Genomic DNA, 15,613 nt, shown 5'->3' with positions numbered 1-15,613 from the left:
GGGCCGAGAGGAAGATCCTGCCAACCTCCACAGAGGCTGAAGTGAAAAATTTGGTTCAGAGAGCCACCAAGCTTGCTTTCAAGCATATGGGAGGGAACGGGAGGGAACTGAATGAGTCGTGCCACAGCATGACAGACGTTTTTCTGTTGGCGTGGCACAAGGCAGTGCAAAGTGATAAAGATGCACAGACCGCAGCAGTTAACGCTGTTAAAGACAATGATTTATGATTTTACTTAGATTTTTGTACAGTTTTTTTTAAATTATTTGTTACATAAACGGCTGTCATGCTGTGGCATGACTTGTTCAGTTCCCTCCCATATTTTATAAAAATGAAATTGTATATACCGTAATAATTTAATATATTTACAGCCCCGCGGTGGTGTAGCGGTCTACGCACTGGCCGCTAGTGCATGCTGCCCACCGGGGCCGGGGTTCGTATCCCGGCTCGCCAGATCCAGAATATGGCCGAGGCACACGGGAAGCGGCATATTGGCCGGCCGCTTCCGAGGGGGGGTATAGGAGTATTTCTGGACTAGGATCCGTCGCGCAACACCGCCCCCTGGGGTGCCGGAATAACGGTACTGGGCTCGAGGAGCCAGTCAGCCTAGTCTGCCTGGCGCCCTCCTCTGGGACTGCCGGCCACGGGGTCGGGCGGCGGATCCAATGCAATAGGCAGGGGATAATTGGATGCTAAGTTGGGTTAAATTGGCTACCAAATTGGGTGAAAAAGGGAAAAAATCTGAAAAACAAATTTTATATAAAAAATTTTTTTTTTAATATATTTAATAATGTAATATATTTGTTATATATTTATTCTATTTATTTAATTAATATTTATTATACTATTTACTTGTTCTAATATTTAATGATTTGTTACATATTTAAAAAGATAAAAATGAAATTGTATAATCATTTAATATATTTAATAATATATTTGATATATATTTGTTCTATTTATTTAATTAATTAATATTTATTATACTATTTACTTGTTTTCATATTTAATACACTGTATTTACTTGTATTAAACTATTTTGTACTTTTCTATTTAATTGTACTTGTATTAAATGTTTTATCAACTTCCCAGAGATGTCACTCGTTGTTTATGCTCATCGTGAAGGCCGGGAGTGCATTCTGAATAGCCTAAAGTGCCTGTAAGTAAAAAATGATAGGTCAAAAAGTGTTTTATCTTGTTTGATTCCTATGCAAATCAGAGACCCTATAAAAACAAAGATATTGATTCCAAAATTACATTAACTATTATCCTTGCATTAATGCTCCGTTTTTTCATTCTCATCCATTTTATGTTATTGTTCTTGATGCCTATATAGTTTACCTTGTATTTTTTTAATTTATTTTTTATAAAATCTATTATTTATTATATATTATTTTAATTCACATTATTTAAGATCAATTCAACTTATTGAGTGATTCGTTGATTACATTTTTTGCTTTCTTACGCGATTTGAAAAGTACACGCACAGATTTGATAGGGGCGGAGAATCACGTGTTTGCACCACGTGTTTGGAAAGGTCAGGGGTGACGCACACTCAGGCTTTGATTCCGTCCAACTTTATTTGATCGTCGACGACGATAGAAAATGGCAACGAACAAGGTGCAGCAGCACTTTTGGAGCGAGGAAGAGACCTCAGTCTTCCTTCAAATTATGAAGGAATAAACATTAAATATAATGGAATACGTCGATGGAAGACGTCGTCGAAATAACGACATATTTAAAACATGTGTGTGACAAACTTCATGGGGCGGGGACTGGGCCTGGGATATCTCCCTCAGGGTCAGGGTCATCTGGGATGTGAGGAAGTGGCAAGCGGTACATGATGCAGATGTTGTGGAGGATGAATGCACGGGGGATGATTTTACACGCCCTTTCAGGAGTGTATTGGAGCACTCCACCAGAACGGTCAATGCATCTGAATCGGGATTTTACTACCCCAATGCACCTCTCCACAACACCCCGGGTTTTGCGTTGCGCACGGCTGTAGCGCTCGTCTGGCTCTGTTGCTGCGTGGAGGATTGGGGTCATCAGCCATGGCCTTAGGGCGTAGCCACTGTCACCTATCAGTAGTATAGGAAAGTAGTTAGGATAATACAGTGCATGTCTTTGTGTAACCTAAAGTACAATTCATGACTAGTTACTCACCTCAGTCAACAACCATCCATCAGGCATTTCTCCCTCATTGAATTTTATCCCTGTGCCTGAATTGCTCAGTATGAAGCCGTCCTCCTCATCACTTGGTGCCTATGGAATAAAGATGAATAAAATGAAACACTATTTAAGTTAACACTTTAAACACCACGTAAAATGTGTTTTGATTCAAGCTGATACTTTTATAAACAACATAAAAAAAAACATGATAGATTTGCAAAAAGGAATAGGATTTTTACTTTGATTGCAATATGTGTCCCATCAACTGCCCCCTAACACATTAGGAAATCCTGCTACTTCAAAGAATTGCTGCTTGGTTCTAATGCATTCTGCATTTGTTGCTGGAAACTTAATGAGCTGCCTTGCTCTTCTACAGAGTGCATTTGATACATCTCTGACCACTCGGCTAATAGAGGACTGGCTCACACCCAGTGTGACCCCACCACCATTTGAAAAGACCCAGAGGCGTAGAATCTCAGGGCAGCCGTAATCTGCAACACCACTGGAAGAGATATCTCCCTCAGGGTCAGGGTCATCTGGGATGTGAGGAAGTGGCAAGCGGTACATGATGCAGATGTTGTGGAGGATGAATGCACGGGGGATGATTTTACACGCCCTTTCAGGAGTGTATTGGAGCACTCCACCAGAACGGTCAATGCATCTGAATCGGGATTTTACTACCCCAATGCACCTCTCCACAACACCCCGGGTTTTGCGTTGCGCACGGCTGTAGCGCTCGTCTGGCTCTGTTGCTGCGTGGAGGATTGGGGTCATCAGCCATGGCCTTAGGGCGTAGCCACTGTCACCTATCAGTAGTATAGGAAAGTAGTTAGGATAATACAGTGCATGTCTTTGTGTAACCTAAAGTACAATTCATGACTAGTTACTCACCTCAGTCAACAACCATCCATCAGGCATTTCTCCCTCATTGAATTTTATCCCTGTGCCTGAATTGCTCAGTATGAAGCCGTCCTCCTCATCACTTGGTGCCTATGGAATAAAGATGAATAAAATGAAACACTATTTAAGTTAACACTTTAAACACCACGTAAAATGTGTTTTGATTCAAGCTGATACTTTTATAAACAACATAAAAAAAAACATGATAGATTTGCAAAAAGGAATAGGATTTTTACTTTGATTGCAATATGTGTCCCATCAACTGCCCCCTAACACATTAGGAAATCCTGCTACTTCAAAGAATTGCTGCTTGGTTCTAATGCATTCTGCATTTGTTGCTGGAAACTTAATGAGCTGCCTTGCTCTTCTACAGAGTGCATTTGATACATCTCTGACCACTCGGCTAATAGAGGACTGGCTCACACCCAGTGTGACCCCACCACCATTTGAAAAGACCCAGAGGCGTAGAATCTCAGGGCAGCCGTAATCTGCAACACCACTGGAAGAGATATCTCCCTCAGGGTCAGGGTCATCTGGGATGTGAGGAAGTGGCAAGCGGTACATGATGCAGATGTTGTGGAGGATGAATGCACGGGGGATGATTTTACACGCCCTTTCAGGAGTGTATTGGAGCACTCCACCAGAACGGTCAATGCATCTGAATCGGGATTTTACTACCCCAATGCACCTCTCCACAACACCCCGGGTTTTGCGTTGCGCACGGCTGTAGCGCTCGTCTGGCTCTGTTGCTGCGTGGAGGATTGGGGTCATCAGCCATGGCCTTAGGGCGTAGCCACTGTCACCTATCAGTAGTATAGGAAAGTAGTTAGGATAATACAGTGCATGTCTTTGTGTAACCTAAAGTACAATTCATGACTAGTTACTCACCTCAGTCAACAACCATCCATCAGGCATTTCTCCCTCATTGAATTTTATCCCTGTGCCTGAATTGCTCAGTATGAAGCCGTCCTCCTCATCACTTGGTGCCTATGGAATAAAGATGAATAAAATGAAACACTATTTAAGTTAACACTTTAAACACCACGTAAAATGTGTTTTGATTCAAGCTGATACTTTTATAAACAACATAAAAAAAAACATGATAGATTTGCAAAAAGGAATAGGATTTTTACTTTGATTGCAATATGTGTCCCATCAACTGCCCCCTAACACATTAGGAAATCCTGCTACTTCAAAGAATTGCTGCTTGGTTCTAATGCATTCTGCATTTGTTGCTGGAAACTTAATGAGCTGCCTTGCTCTTCTACAGAGTGCATTTGATACATCTCTGACCACTCGGCTAATAGAGGACTGGCTCACACCCAGTGTGACCCCACCACCATTTGAAAAGACCCAGAGGCGTAGAATCTCAGGGCAGCCGTAATCTGCAACACCACTGGAAGAGATATCTCCCTCAGGGTCAGGGTCATCTGGGATGTGAGGAAGTGGCAAGCGGTACATGATGCAGATGTTGTGGAGGATGAATGCACGGGGGATGATTTTACACGCCCTTTCAGGAGTGTATTGGAGCACTCCACCAGAACGGTCAATGCATCTGAATCGGGATTTTACTACCCCAATGCACCTCTCCACAACACCCCGGGTTTTGCGTTGCGCACGGCTGTAGCGCTCGTCTGGCTCTGTTGCTGCGTGGAGGATTGGGGTCATCAGCCATGGCCTTAGGGCGTAGCCACTGTCACCTATCAGTAGTATAGGAAAGTAGTTAGGATAATACAGTGCATGTCTTTGTGTAACCTAAAGTACAATTCATGACTAGTTACTCACCTCAGTCAACAACCATCCATCAGGCATTTCTCCCTCATTGAATTTTATCCCTGTGCCTGAATTGCTCAGTATGAAGCCGTCCTCCTCATCACTTGGTGCCTATGGAATAAAGATGAATAAAATGAAACACTATTTAAGTTAACACTTTAAACACCACGTAAAATGTGTTTTGATTCAAGCTGATACTTTTATAAACAACATTAAAAAAAACATGATAGATTTGCAAAAAGGAATAGGATTTTTACTTTGATTGCAATATGTGTCCCATCAACTGCCCCCTAACACATTAGGAAATCCTGCTACTTCAAAGAATTGCTGCTTGGTTCTAATGCATTCTGCATTTGTTGCTGGAAACTTAATGAGCTGCCTTGCTCTTCTACAGAGTGCATTTGATACATCTCTGACCACTCGGCTAATAGAGGACTGGCTCACACCCAGTGTGACCCCACCACCATTTGAAAAGACCCAGAGGCGTAGAATCTCAGGGCAGCCGTAATCTGCAACACCACTGGAAGAGGTGTCGATCGCCTTGTTTCCCTTTTCAGATCATCTGACAAATGATCAGCCAGAAAAACAATTGCGGGCCTAGGAAGCCTATATTGTCTAAGTAAGACATGATCAGGTAGTGTATTCATTATGTCTCTCAGAGGCCTTGGTGGATTTTCCTCCCTAGCTGCTACCCAAATAACTTCCATCTAAAATAAATAATAGTAAGGACATGGTTTCAGTTACTTGGCCTACTTAAATAACATGTTCATAATGATTAATTAAGTAGTATACATCAAATACAACAACTGCCTCCTTGATTTACTTTCTGAGTACATTGTAGTGTAATCTAGGAATAGGCCTACTGTACATGTGACACAGGCTGAAAGGCCCATTTCAGTTATATCTCAAACATGCTTTATGTGATAGGCTACATTCACACAAAAGTACTCTGACCAACTTAAATTAACAAAATGTGTTAACACATTGTCTAGGGCTAAACTAAATATTAATAAAATCAAATAAATGCAATACAAGGCTGACAAGGCCACCTATGCGAGGGAGCTCACCCTGGCCATGGCGAGCCTGCTTGAGGTCACCATGACAACAAAAGCAGAGACAGCTATGAGAAAGGGTCTCATTGGCCGTCTCTTTAAGCAAGCCCTCACAGACAAGGGGGCTGGCCAAGCAGGAGGTGTCGAAGGAGAGAGCCTTCCTCATAACCTCTTACCTGCAGGCCAAGCCCAGGCGGAGAGAGAGCTAACCCTGGCCATTGTGTGTCTGCTCAAGGTCGCCAAGACCCAAAAGGCGGAGGCAATTAAGCAGGAGGTGGCCCAGGCTAGGTGGGAGAAGGAAAGAGCCTTCCTCATAACCTCCCAGGTTAAAGGCCAAGCCCAGCCTGCTGCAGGTGGAGCAGCGGAGCACTGAGTCTGAGGAGAGGAGCAGGGCGGAGGTGGACTCGCTGAAGAGAGACCTGGTCACCCGTCACCATCAGCAGTGGCTCTCCGAGACCAAGCTGCAGCAGCTGGAGTTCCAGTGGAAGGAGCAGGTGGACGGTCTGGAGTGGCAGATGGAGGTCCAGAGGAAGGAGCAGGTGGACGGTCTGAAGTGGCAGATGGAGGTCCAGAGGAAGGAGCAGGTGGACGGTCTGAAGTGGCAGATGGAGGTCCAGAGGAAGGAGCAGGTGGACGGTCTGAAGTGGCAGATGGAGGTCCAGAGGAAGGAGCAGGTGGACGGTCTGAAGTGGCAGATGGAGGTCCAGAGGAAGGAGCAGGTGGACGGTCTGGAGTGGCAGATGGAGGTCCAGAGGAAGGAAGAAGAGAAGAAGTCATGTACTACTTTAAACACTACATTTTGAAAAAAAGTGTTTGACTTACTGACACTGAGATACGCACACACGCACGCCCGTACGCACGTACGCACGCACACACACACACACACACACACACACACACACACACACACACACACACACACACAAACATCTAGACCAGGGGTCGGCAATTAGGTTTGGCCTCGGGCCAATTTATTTTTGAGCCACCAGATGGCGTGCCAAAATATAATCAAAGGCTAATTTAAGTAATTGATTGTTAAAAAATGAAACGTGACACGTTCGAATGCTTTGACTTATCTTTCGAAAAACGTGAATACATTTCCGCGTTGTTGTAAATCAATGACACATCGCTAGTCAACTAACTTGCTTAAAAGCTTGTTTTGTGAGCCTGCTAACAATGTGAAGTAGTGTTATAGTTAACTAGGTAACAATGTGAAGTAGTGTTATAGTTAACTAGGTAACAATGTGAAGTAGTGTTGTAGTTAACTAGGTAACAATGTGAAGTAGTGTTGTAGTTAACTAGGTAGCAGTGGGGAAATCCATTGCGTCGCTATTCTGGCGTGACTACTGAGTTTGTGTTGTGATTCTCAAATTGAAACGTAGTTCCGTGTTTCAAAAGAAAAGTCATTTTGATCATCCGATCGTCACAAATGTTACTGGAACTCCGCGACGGACCGCCTTATAAGACATGCATTTGTGGGAGATGCAGAGAATTGATCAAGATAACTGTAAACAAGCTGTATAGGTGGCGTAATAAACTTAACTGTAAACGAGGAGGTTTTTTTCCCTTTTCATATTTTTGAATAATAAATGTGTGGACTGACGATGTACCTGCTAGCAAGAGAAAAATAAAATGTCATCCAAAGGTCTAAAGAGGAAGGTTGACGGTGAAAACAGGGCATTTAAAGCGGAATGGACAGAGAACTATGCGTTCATCCTACCTGGTTTCATTAATGCAAAGCCAATGTGTCTGATCTGTAATGAAGTCGTGGCTGCTTGCAAATACTATAATATTAAGCGGCACCACGAGACGGTGCACCTCGCTGCCTGATTGTCTGTCCCTGTGTCATTCACTCTCAACATGGATAAAGTACAATAAGCATTCTTTATGTGGTGGTAGATTCTCTATTCGGACATTATAGCCGCTATATGTGGGAATGTCGGTCCGATATTGTAAAAAAGAAAAAAAGTGGATTCTCAAAATAATCTGCTGGGCCAACTATTATTGGTGATGGGCCAGGTTAATAAAGCAAATAGCCTAAAGTGCCTGTAAGTAAAAAATGATAGGTCAAAAAGTGTTTTATCTTGTTTGATTCCTATGCAAATCAGAGACCCTATAAAAACGAAGATATTGATTCCAAAATGACATAAACTATTATCCTTGCATTCAGATCAATTCAACTTATTGAGTGATTTGTTGATGACATTTTTGCTTTCTTACGCGATTTGAAAAGTACACGCACAGATTTGATAGGGGCGGAGAATCACGTGTTTGCACCGCGTGTTTGGAAAGGTCAGGGGTGACGCACACTCAGGCTTTGATTCCGTCCAACTTTATTTGATCGTCAACGAACAAGGTGCAGCAGCACTTTTGGAGCGAGGAAGAGACCTCAGTCTTCCTTCAAATTATGAAGGAATACATATTAAAATATAATGGAATACGTCGTCGAAATAACGACATATTTAAATAATGTGTGTGACAAACTTCAGGAGGCAGGATTTGACGGAACAGTCGACAGGCGAGGTGCCGGTGGAAGAGCCCCCAGGCGGCCTTATTCAAAGGCTAAAAGACAGAAAAGCACCAGCGGCTCGAATCCTTAAAAACTTGATTAATTTCGCCGCTATGGATGAAACACTGGGACGGAGACGGAGACCACACACGTTGAAGGGGAGTGGATGTCGTCTCTGAGACCATCCACGACGACGACACCGGTGAGTTGAGCTAACTAGCGACTCTGACCTCTGAAGCTAAACTAAGCTAGCACAGACACGTGCTACAGGGTTAACTAACAATGATCACCTATGTTAGGCAGCCATCTACTTAAGCTAAGCTAAGCTAGCACACACGTGCTGCGACTACACTCCTCATACACAATTATCGTTTATCGCATACAGTTGTTATTAAGACATACAATTGTAATAGAAAAGTGAAATGTTGTGTTACACTCTAACCAAGTTAAGTGGTAAATGCTAACTACTAAATGGTTCAGGCGGCATAGAGCAGATTACCATTCAGACAGGAGGATATGCCAGAGAGCTTTTTTGGATCCACACCCTAGAAAGTTTACAACGCCTAGGCTTGAATGAGGATTGTGTGATTGAGTGTTGTGCTATGAATAAATTACTTTAGACACGATGTTCTATGCTATATGATGGCTACTGCCTGATGTCTGCATGTTTGTAGCATTTCTCTATTGTTTTTTCTTCTGTTAAGTAGATATTGTAAATATTTCATGTACTTTGGTGTTTCCTGTCTGAAACATGAACACATGTTTTTTGTAGTCCACTAAATCTAGGACTACAATTCCCTTGATGCCTAGCCACTAGGTGAAATATGTGACACAGATGTTGTGCATTGGCTAATTAAGTGATGTTGTTTGAAGCCTTTATACCACTGCATTCAATTGTCTGCTTTATCCCTGAAGAAGGTTTATGACTGAAAGTTCGTGCAATAAACTAAGTTTTTTTGCACAGATTTGAGTGTGCGGACAGATGCTGTTTTTTTGCACTTTATTGATACTCTTCAATTCCAGCACCTCAGCTCAAGTCTGATCACGGATGAGCGGTGGTATTTTCATTATTTTAACAGCTAAATGGTTAAAATGTAAATGGGTGTAACATGTAAACAGTAGTGATCTGGTATTGGTTGTGACTAATGTAAGATTTTGCCTGACTTCAGCTCCTGTGGAAAAGCCCTCTGGTACTCCAGTACAGAATCACATGGCCTCTGGTCCTGAGGACCCCGTCCCTGACAGCTCAGGGGGACACCAGGATCAAGGATGTCTGCACATGGAACTCACACAACCTGAGCCACAGCTCATCCAACAAGGGCAGCTATTTGAAAAATGTGTCATAAAAGTGAGTCTGTTTCTCTTTTTACCTCATTAATATTCTGTATGTGATTCAATTCAATTCAATTCAACTTTATTTGCCATGTGCAGTGCACTAGGAACATGATTTAGTATTCTCCATGCTAAACAAGCTACAGTACATACAACAACAAGACGACAACACGACACTACTCAAGACAAAATATACAGTACCAATATGAGTGGATATTATGAATAAATATACTGTACAACTAAGTGCAAGAACATGTAAAGTGCAAGGTGAAACTGTAACATTACTTTAAATGCTTGTAGTAGTTCCCTCCTACTAGAAGTCATGTTTTTTTGTGAAGAACATTTAATGAGATATTTAATGATATTGGTCTCATTGCACTTCACATTATATGAATGGGAACTCACCCAATCACCACTAGTGAATGTGTTGTGTTTGATTGGCCACGATGCAGCTGGAGGAGAAGCTCAGGCAGCGTATCCTGGAGAACGGCCATGCGGGAACCGTCAGTGAGGAGCTGAAGGCCAATCTTCGCCAGGTCAGTTTACATTTTCCCAAAGCGACTTACAATAAGTACATTTGTTTAAGTAAACGAGTCAGGAGCCAGACTATTGAGTTGCTCCTTTATGGGTTACACCTTAACTGCTCCTCCTGAGACATTCACTACCCCCCAGCACTGTGTCTCCTGAGACACCCGCTTTTCCCCTTTTACTGTGTCCCCCAAGACTTCTACTGCCCCCCTTGTACTGTCTCTCTGTTCTCCAGTGTCTATAGATATTTTTAAAAATCACTGAGACTGCCAATGGCCCCTGGCCTGAGCTAGATTACTCTTCCTGATACGCCTGGTGGATTGATGATTCACTTGCTTAGTCAAATGTATTGATTGTAAGTCGCTTTGGAATAAGGCGTCTGCTAAATGCCAAAAATGTAAATGTAATGTAAATGGGTGGATACCGAAATCATTGAAATCTCCTAATGTTCTAGTCACACGTGATGGTGACTGAAGATTCTAACATCAGTGTGATTCCTTCTTTATAGGTTGTTGCTCAGAACAGTAAAGGAATATCAATTCATGATCTTCATGCCGAATACAAGGTAATTATACTAGTTTCCTTTATTACACAAATGGTAAATGGTCCAAAGCGCTTTACAACGGCCTCTCATTCACCCATTCACACACACATTCACACACCAATGGCGGCAAGCTGCCATGCAAGGTGCCGGCCCGCTCACTGGGAGCAATTTTGGGGTTCCGTGTCTTGCCCAAGGACACTTCGACATGTGGCCAGCCGGGGCTCGAACCTCTGATCTGCCAACCTTGTGATCATTAGACGGTGACTCTACCTCCTGCTGGCCACATGTCATAAGTCCATTTACCATTTCCCCCTGGTCAACAGAGGATGTTTGGGGAGGAGCTCCCAGTGGCCAAGAGTGGCTTCCTGAGTGTGACGGAGATGGTGGGGGCGCTGAGCGACACGCTGCACCTGCGGCCTGTGGCCGGGGACGAGGGCCCCAGCTGGATGATCACCCACATCCAACACACCGGCCACATGCAACCAGGTCAGCTGGATGGTTTCACGTTTTATTGTTTTGTCACATTATACAAGTGTAAGAGAGTAAAAATCTTTGGCTTCGTTTCCTTGACATTGCAGCACAAAGACAAATAAGTCAAGATAAATAAAGTGCCAATAGATATAAGACATAAGTGAGAGAATTGGACAAGTGACAAGTACTAGTCTGCTAAATGGCTAAAATGTAAAAATGCATCCTATCTATTCTATTCAGCTAATACCATTGCATTCCCACATTATTGAGAGATCACTGAGAGATCACAGCCATTTGTCCCATTGGGGGAAGGGTCATTTGAAGATAGGGGGGGCAGAACTGAGTACTGTATCTTATAGCTCATGGCGTTCTATAAACGCAGCACCCTCCCTGATGTTTTTGTCCAGGGGCTGTAGAGCCCGACAGCCCCAGGGATGCTGAGCAGGGTGACGGTCTGAACCCCTCCAGCCAGGGGTACTACTTCAGCTCTGGGGAGTCGCCCTGGGAGGGGCGCAGAGAGGAGGAGGACGGGGAGGACCCTGCCGACTTGATGTCAGAGACAGACCTCCGCATCGCCACCACGACGTTCCAACAGGTGAGAGACGAGACCCGTCTTGTGACGTTAGAATTATAAGGTTCTATCTACATGTTTGGTAAAAATTGCATTTTTACATAATCTGATCCATTAGGTGTTTATTAATGCCTGTGTGGTGTTATGTCTGTACATCTTCTTTGGTGATTGTTAAATGTTCAAGGACAACCCCATTCAATCCACAAGAAGTCTCTTTGTGGTGACAATAAAAACGTGTGCGTGTGTGTATACACGCACATTCATGTGTGTGTGTGTGTGTGTGTTTGTGGACACTCATGGCTGTGTGTTTCTACCCCCTCTAGATGGTGGCCATGTTCCCTGCCGTGCAGGTACGGTGTATGGCAGGTATGGTTCCTCTCGACGCCCTGCGGGGCCAGCGCCTGAGGGCCCCCACGCCCAGGGACCCTGGGGAGGTGATCGCTGTGCTGGTGGAGCATGTGGAGTCACCCAGCAACTTCTACATCCGCTTCCACGAGACCCAGGAGGCCCGCGCCCTGGAGAGCATGATGGTGGAGATGAGGTGAGGAGACGGTGCCGCTTAGACCGGGGAGGAAACATGATTGAATCAGAATCAGAAGACTTTATTGCCATGACATGTAAACATGTTAGGAATTTGGTTTGGGACAGTAGAGCGCAGTTTACAACAGGACAGGTGCAAGACAGGACAAGACAGTGCAAACCAACATCATTCAGGGGTGCAAACTTGTCACCTTTCTGCTAAATTAGCCGTTTTTATCTCAAAATAGGTCATCCATGTGAATTGTGTAGATCTGGGTGTGGTGGGGGGGGGGGGGGGGGGGTGTCTAAGTCTCATCCATGTCACATGATGCACAAGCTAGCTAATCTCCCTGTCTGCTAAACTCTGCTGCAGTTGAAATAACATTTAGCTTCAGGGAGCTAGGTACAGTTCCAGACAGCATAGAGAACACAGTCACGGTAAACTGTTTTAGAAGTAATTCTGCAGGTGTTGAGGTCAGGGCTGCTGCTACTTACACACGCATCATTGTTAGACCACCGTTAGTGCTAGCGATATCTATTTAACACTAGGGCTGTTACGATTATTCGACGTCGTCGACGTCATCGACTACGTCAATACGTCGGTTAGCGTAATATGCGTCGGTTAGTCGTAAATAAACAAAATGGCGTTTTTTTTTTTTTAAACCTTTATTTTACCAGGCGAGACAATTAAGTGTATGAGTGGAAAATGGATAGCTACTAGCTAATGTTACACAAGCAATGTAGCTCACCACAGTTCGTATGTCTTGTCTTCTGGTGTTAGTAACGTTAGCTATGTAGCTGGCTAGCTACGGTAGCCTATTGTCATTGTGGTGCGAGCACCTACTGTACGTTATCTAGCTCGTAGCTCGCATGCTACGTTAGCATCAATTTAGCTAATCATAACATAGCAGCGAGAGTAACGTTAGCTAGCTATGTGTTGTGGTGATGGATAGACTTCTAAATGGCCATGTTGGCATTCAAGTTGGCTAAACATAGCAGTGAGGTGGAGACAAATACGTTTTTTTTTTCTTTTTTTTTACAGTACAAAAATTATCGTTAGACTTATCGATAAATTAGTCGTTAGACTAATCGAATAATCGATAAAATAATCGCTAGATTAATCGTTAGAAAAATAGTCGTTTGGGACAGCACTATTTAACACCATTAGTGCTAGCGCTACCCCCCCCCCCCCCCCCCCCTAAGGTTAGCCACCAAAAAATGTGTCACCTTTTTGGGCCATCACCTGTTTGCACCCCTGTATTATGTATAAACCACTTTCTCACAGATCCAGTTCAGTGTCACTCTACATGGGTAGTCATACCATTGATTAAGTTTACTTCCATAATTAAATATGCAAACACAGTCATCATCCCTATAACTATTTGGCTGATTGTGACCCCAGTACGCTGTGTTGAGAGGTGTGCCATCCACCCATTTCCAGGTCCCCTCTGTGTCTCTCTCAGTCAGACCAATCCAGACAAATTTCTTATTCAAATCAATGATAAAGTCCTGTTCCTCTCTGCTGTTGATGACCACCAGGTCTGCTCCTCTGTCTCTGCAGTCCTGTCTGCTCTCATCCCAGGTTCTAGTCTCAGTGGAGAGGAAGTAGCAATTGCAGCCAAACTTCATCCATCCTTCTGCACAACCGGTTTTCAGTTTCCTCTGAAGGTCGTCTCTCTCTTTAGTCAGGTTGTTGTAACTGGTCTGTAACCAGTCTGTGTGATCATTCTCATATTTGTCTGAGAGACAGGAGAAGCTGTGGTTAGGTTGACAGCCTGGCGGTTTATAACTTGTTCTCACCATCAGGTTCTACTGAACTGATTCAGTTCATAAGAATTACGACCATGTGACATTCAGTTTGGTGGTTTCTCTTTATAGAGCTCTCTGTTAGGGCTTTCACACCGGCAAAGAACCGTGCCGGTTCGCGTTCGGGAACCTCCGAACATTGGTGCTGTCTGGCGAACGAGCCCGCGTTCATACCAGTGTAACCAGAACCATCAGGGGTCATACCAGTGTAACCAGAACCATCAGGGTTCATACCAGTGTAACCAGAACCATCCGCGTCATCAACGCTGGGTGATGAATGAATGAATGAATGAATGAATGAATGAATGAATGGTCTTTATTGTCATTGATATAGTACAGGTACCAAACAACGAAATTTGGGAGGGGGGGCTCCCCTGGTGCTAGGAAAAAAAAAAGTTAAAACAAGAAGGGAAAAGAGCTGGTTTACATAAATAAAGGCTATGTACACTATCCACTATACTATACTATACAAATAAAACACTGTGCTGTACTCTATGCTATGCTATACCTATTCTAACATTTCCTATCTCTGAACCTTATGTTCCCGAGGGTTGTCATATGAAGGGGCGGGATAAACAAAAATGTCACAACTAGATGGCAGCTACTTCACTGGACATGAGGATAATATCTTCCACTACAGTATCTGAAATAAACACAATTTTATATGAAACAAAACAAAAGACACTTTCTACACGCCTTCTCTTACTAACCAGCTGCTCCATTACTGGAATAGAAATGGCTTACGAAATTCGCGTTCGCGCATGTCCGCGAGCGTGTGTGTGTGTTTGCTGAGCATGTGAGGAAGATAGAGAGAATAATGAAACTTTTGATATTGTTTTTAATCACTAATGATTAGATTTAGATTCAGATTCAGATTCAGATAACGTTTATTGCCATTATGCATACACATATAGGAATTTGCTTCGACATTACAGTAAGTGCGTTTATACTTTTTTCACGTGTCAAAAAGCAGGACAACACAGGACAGACAACAGTGCATTGGATAGTGCAATATAAAGTGCTTCACTTCACTTACGCCTATCGCTCCTTTTGGAGGAGCATAGGCCGTCGACAACAGTTCGCCAGGGTCCTCTGTCCTGTGCTTTGCTTTCCAGCTGTTTCCATGTTAGTCCACTCTGTGTGATGTCTGTCTCCAAGTCCCTGCGCCAGGTGTTCTTGGGCCGGCCTCTCTTCCTTTTGCCTTGGGGGTTCCATCTAAGGGCCTGTCTGGTGGTGCTGGTGTTTGGTTTGCGTAGTGTGTGGCCGATCCATCCCCACCTTCTTTTCTTGATTTGTTCTTCCACTGGTTGTTCGCCCGTTCTCTGCCAGAGATCGTTGTTACTGATGGTATCTGGCCAGTGGATGTTCAGGATCCGCCTCAGGCATCTGTTGATGAATGACTGCACTCTAGTCATTGTGATCTTGGTTGTCCTCCACGTCT

This window comes from Nansenia antarctica (assembly GCF_963989245.1).
Source record: "Nansenia antarctica genome assembly, contig: SUPER_8_unloc_1, whole genome shotgun sequence".
NCBI classification, from domain to species: domain Eukaryota; kingdom Metazoa; phylum Chordata; class Actinopteri; order Argentiniformes; family Microstomatidae; genus Nansenia; species Nansenia antarctica.
The sequence above is the reverse complement of the archived record's forward strand: the minus strand, read 5'-3'. Positions refer to the sequence as shown.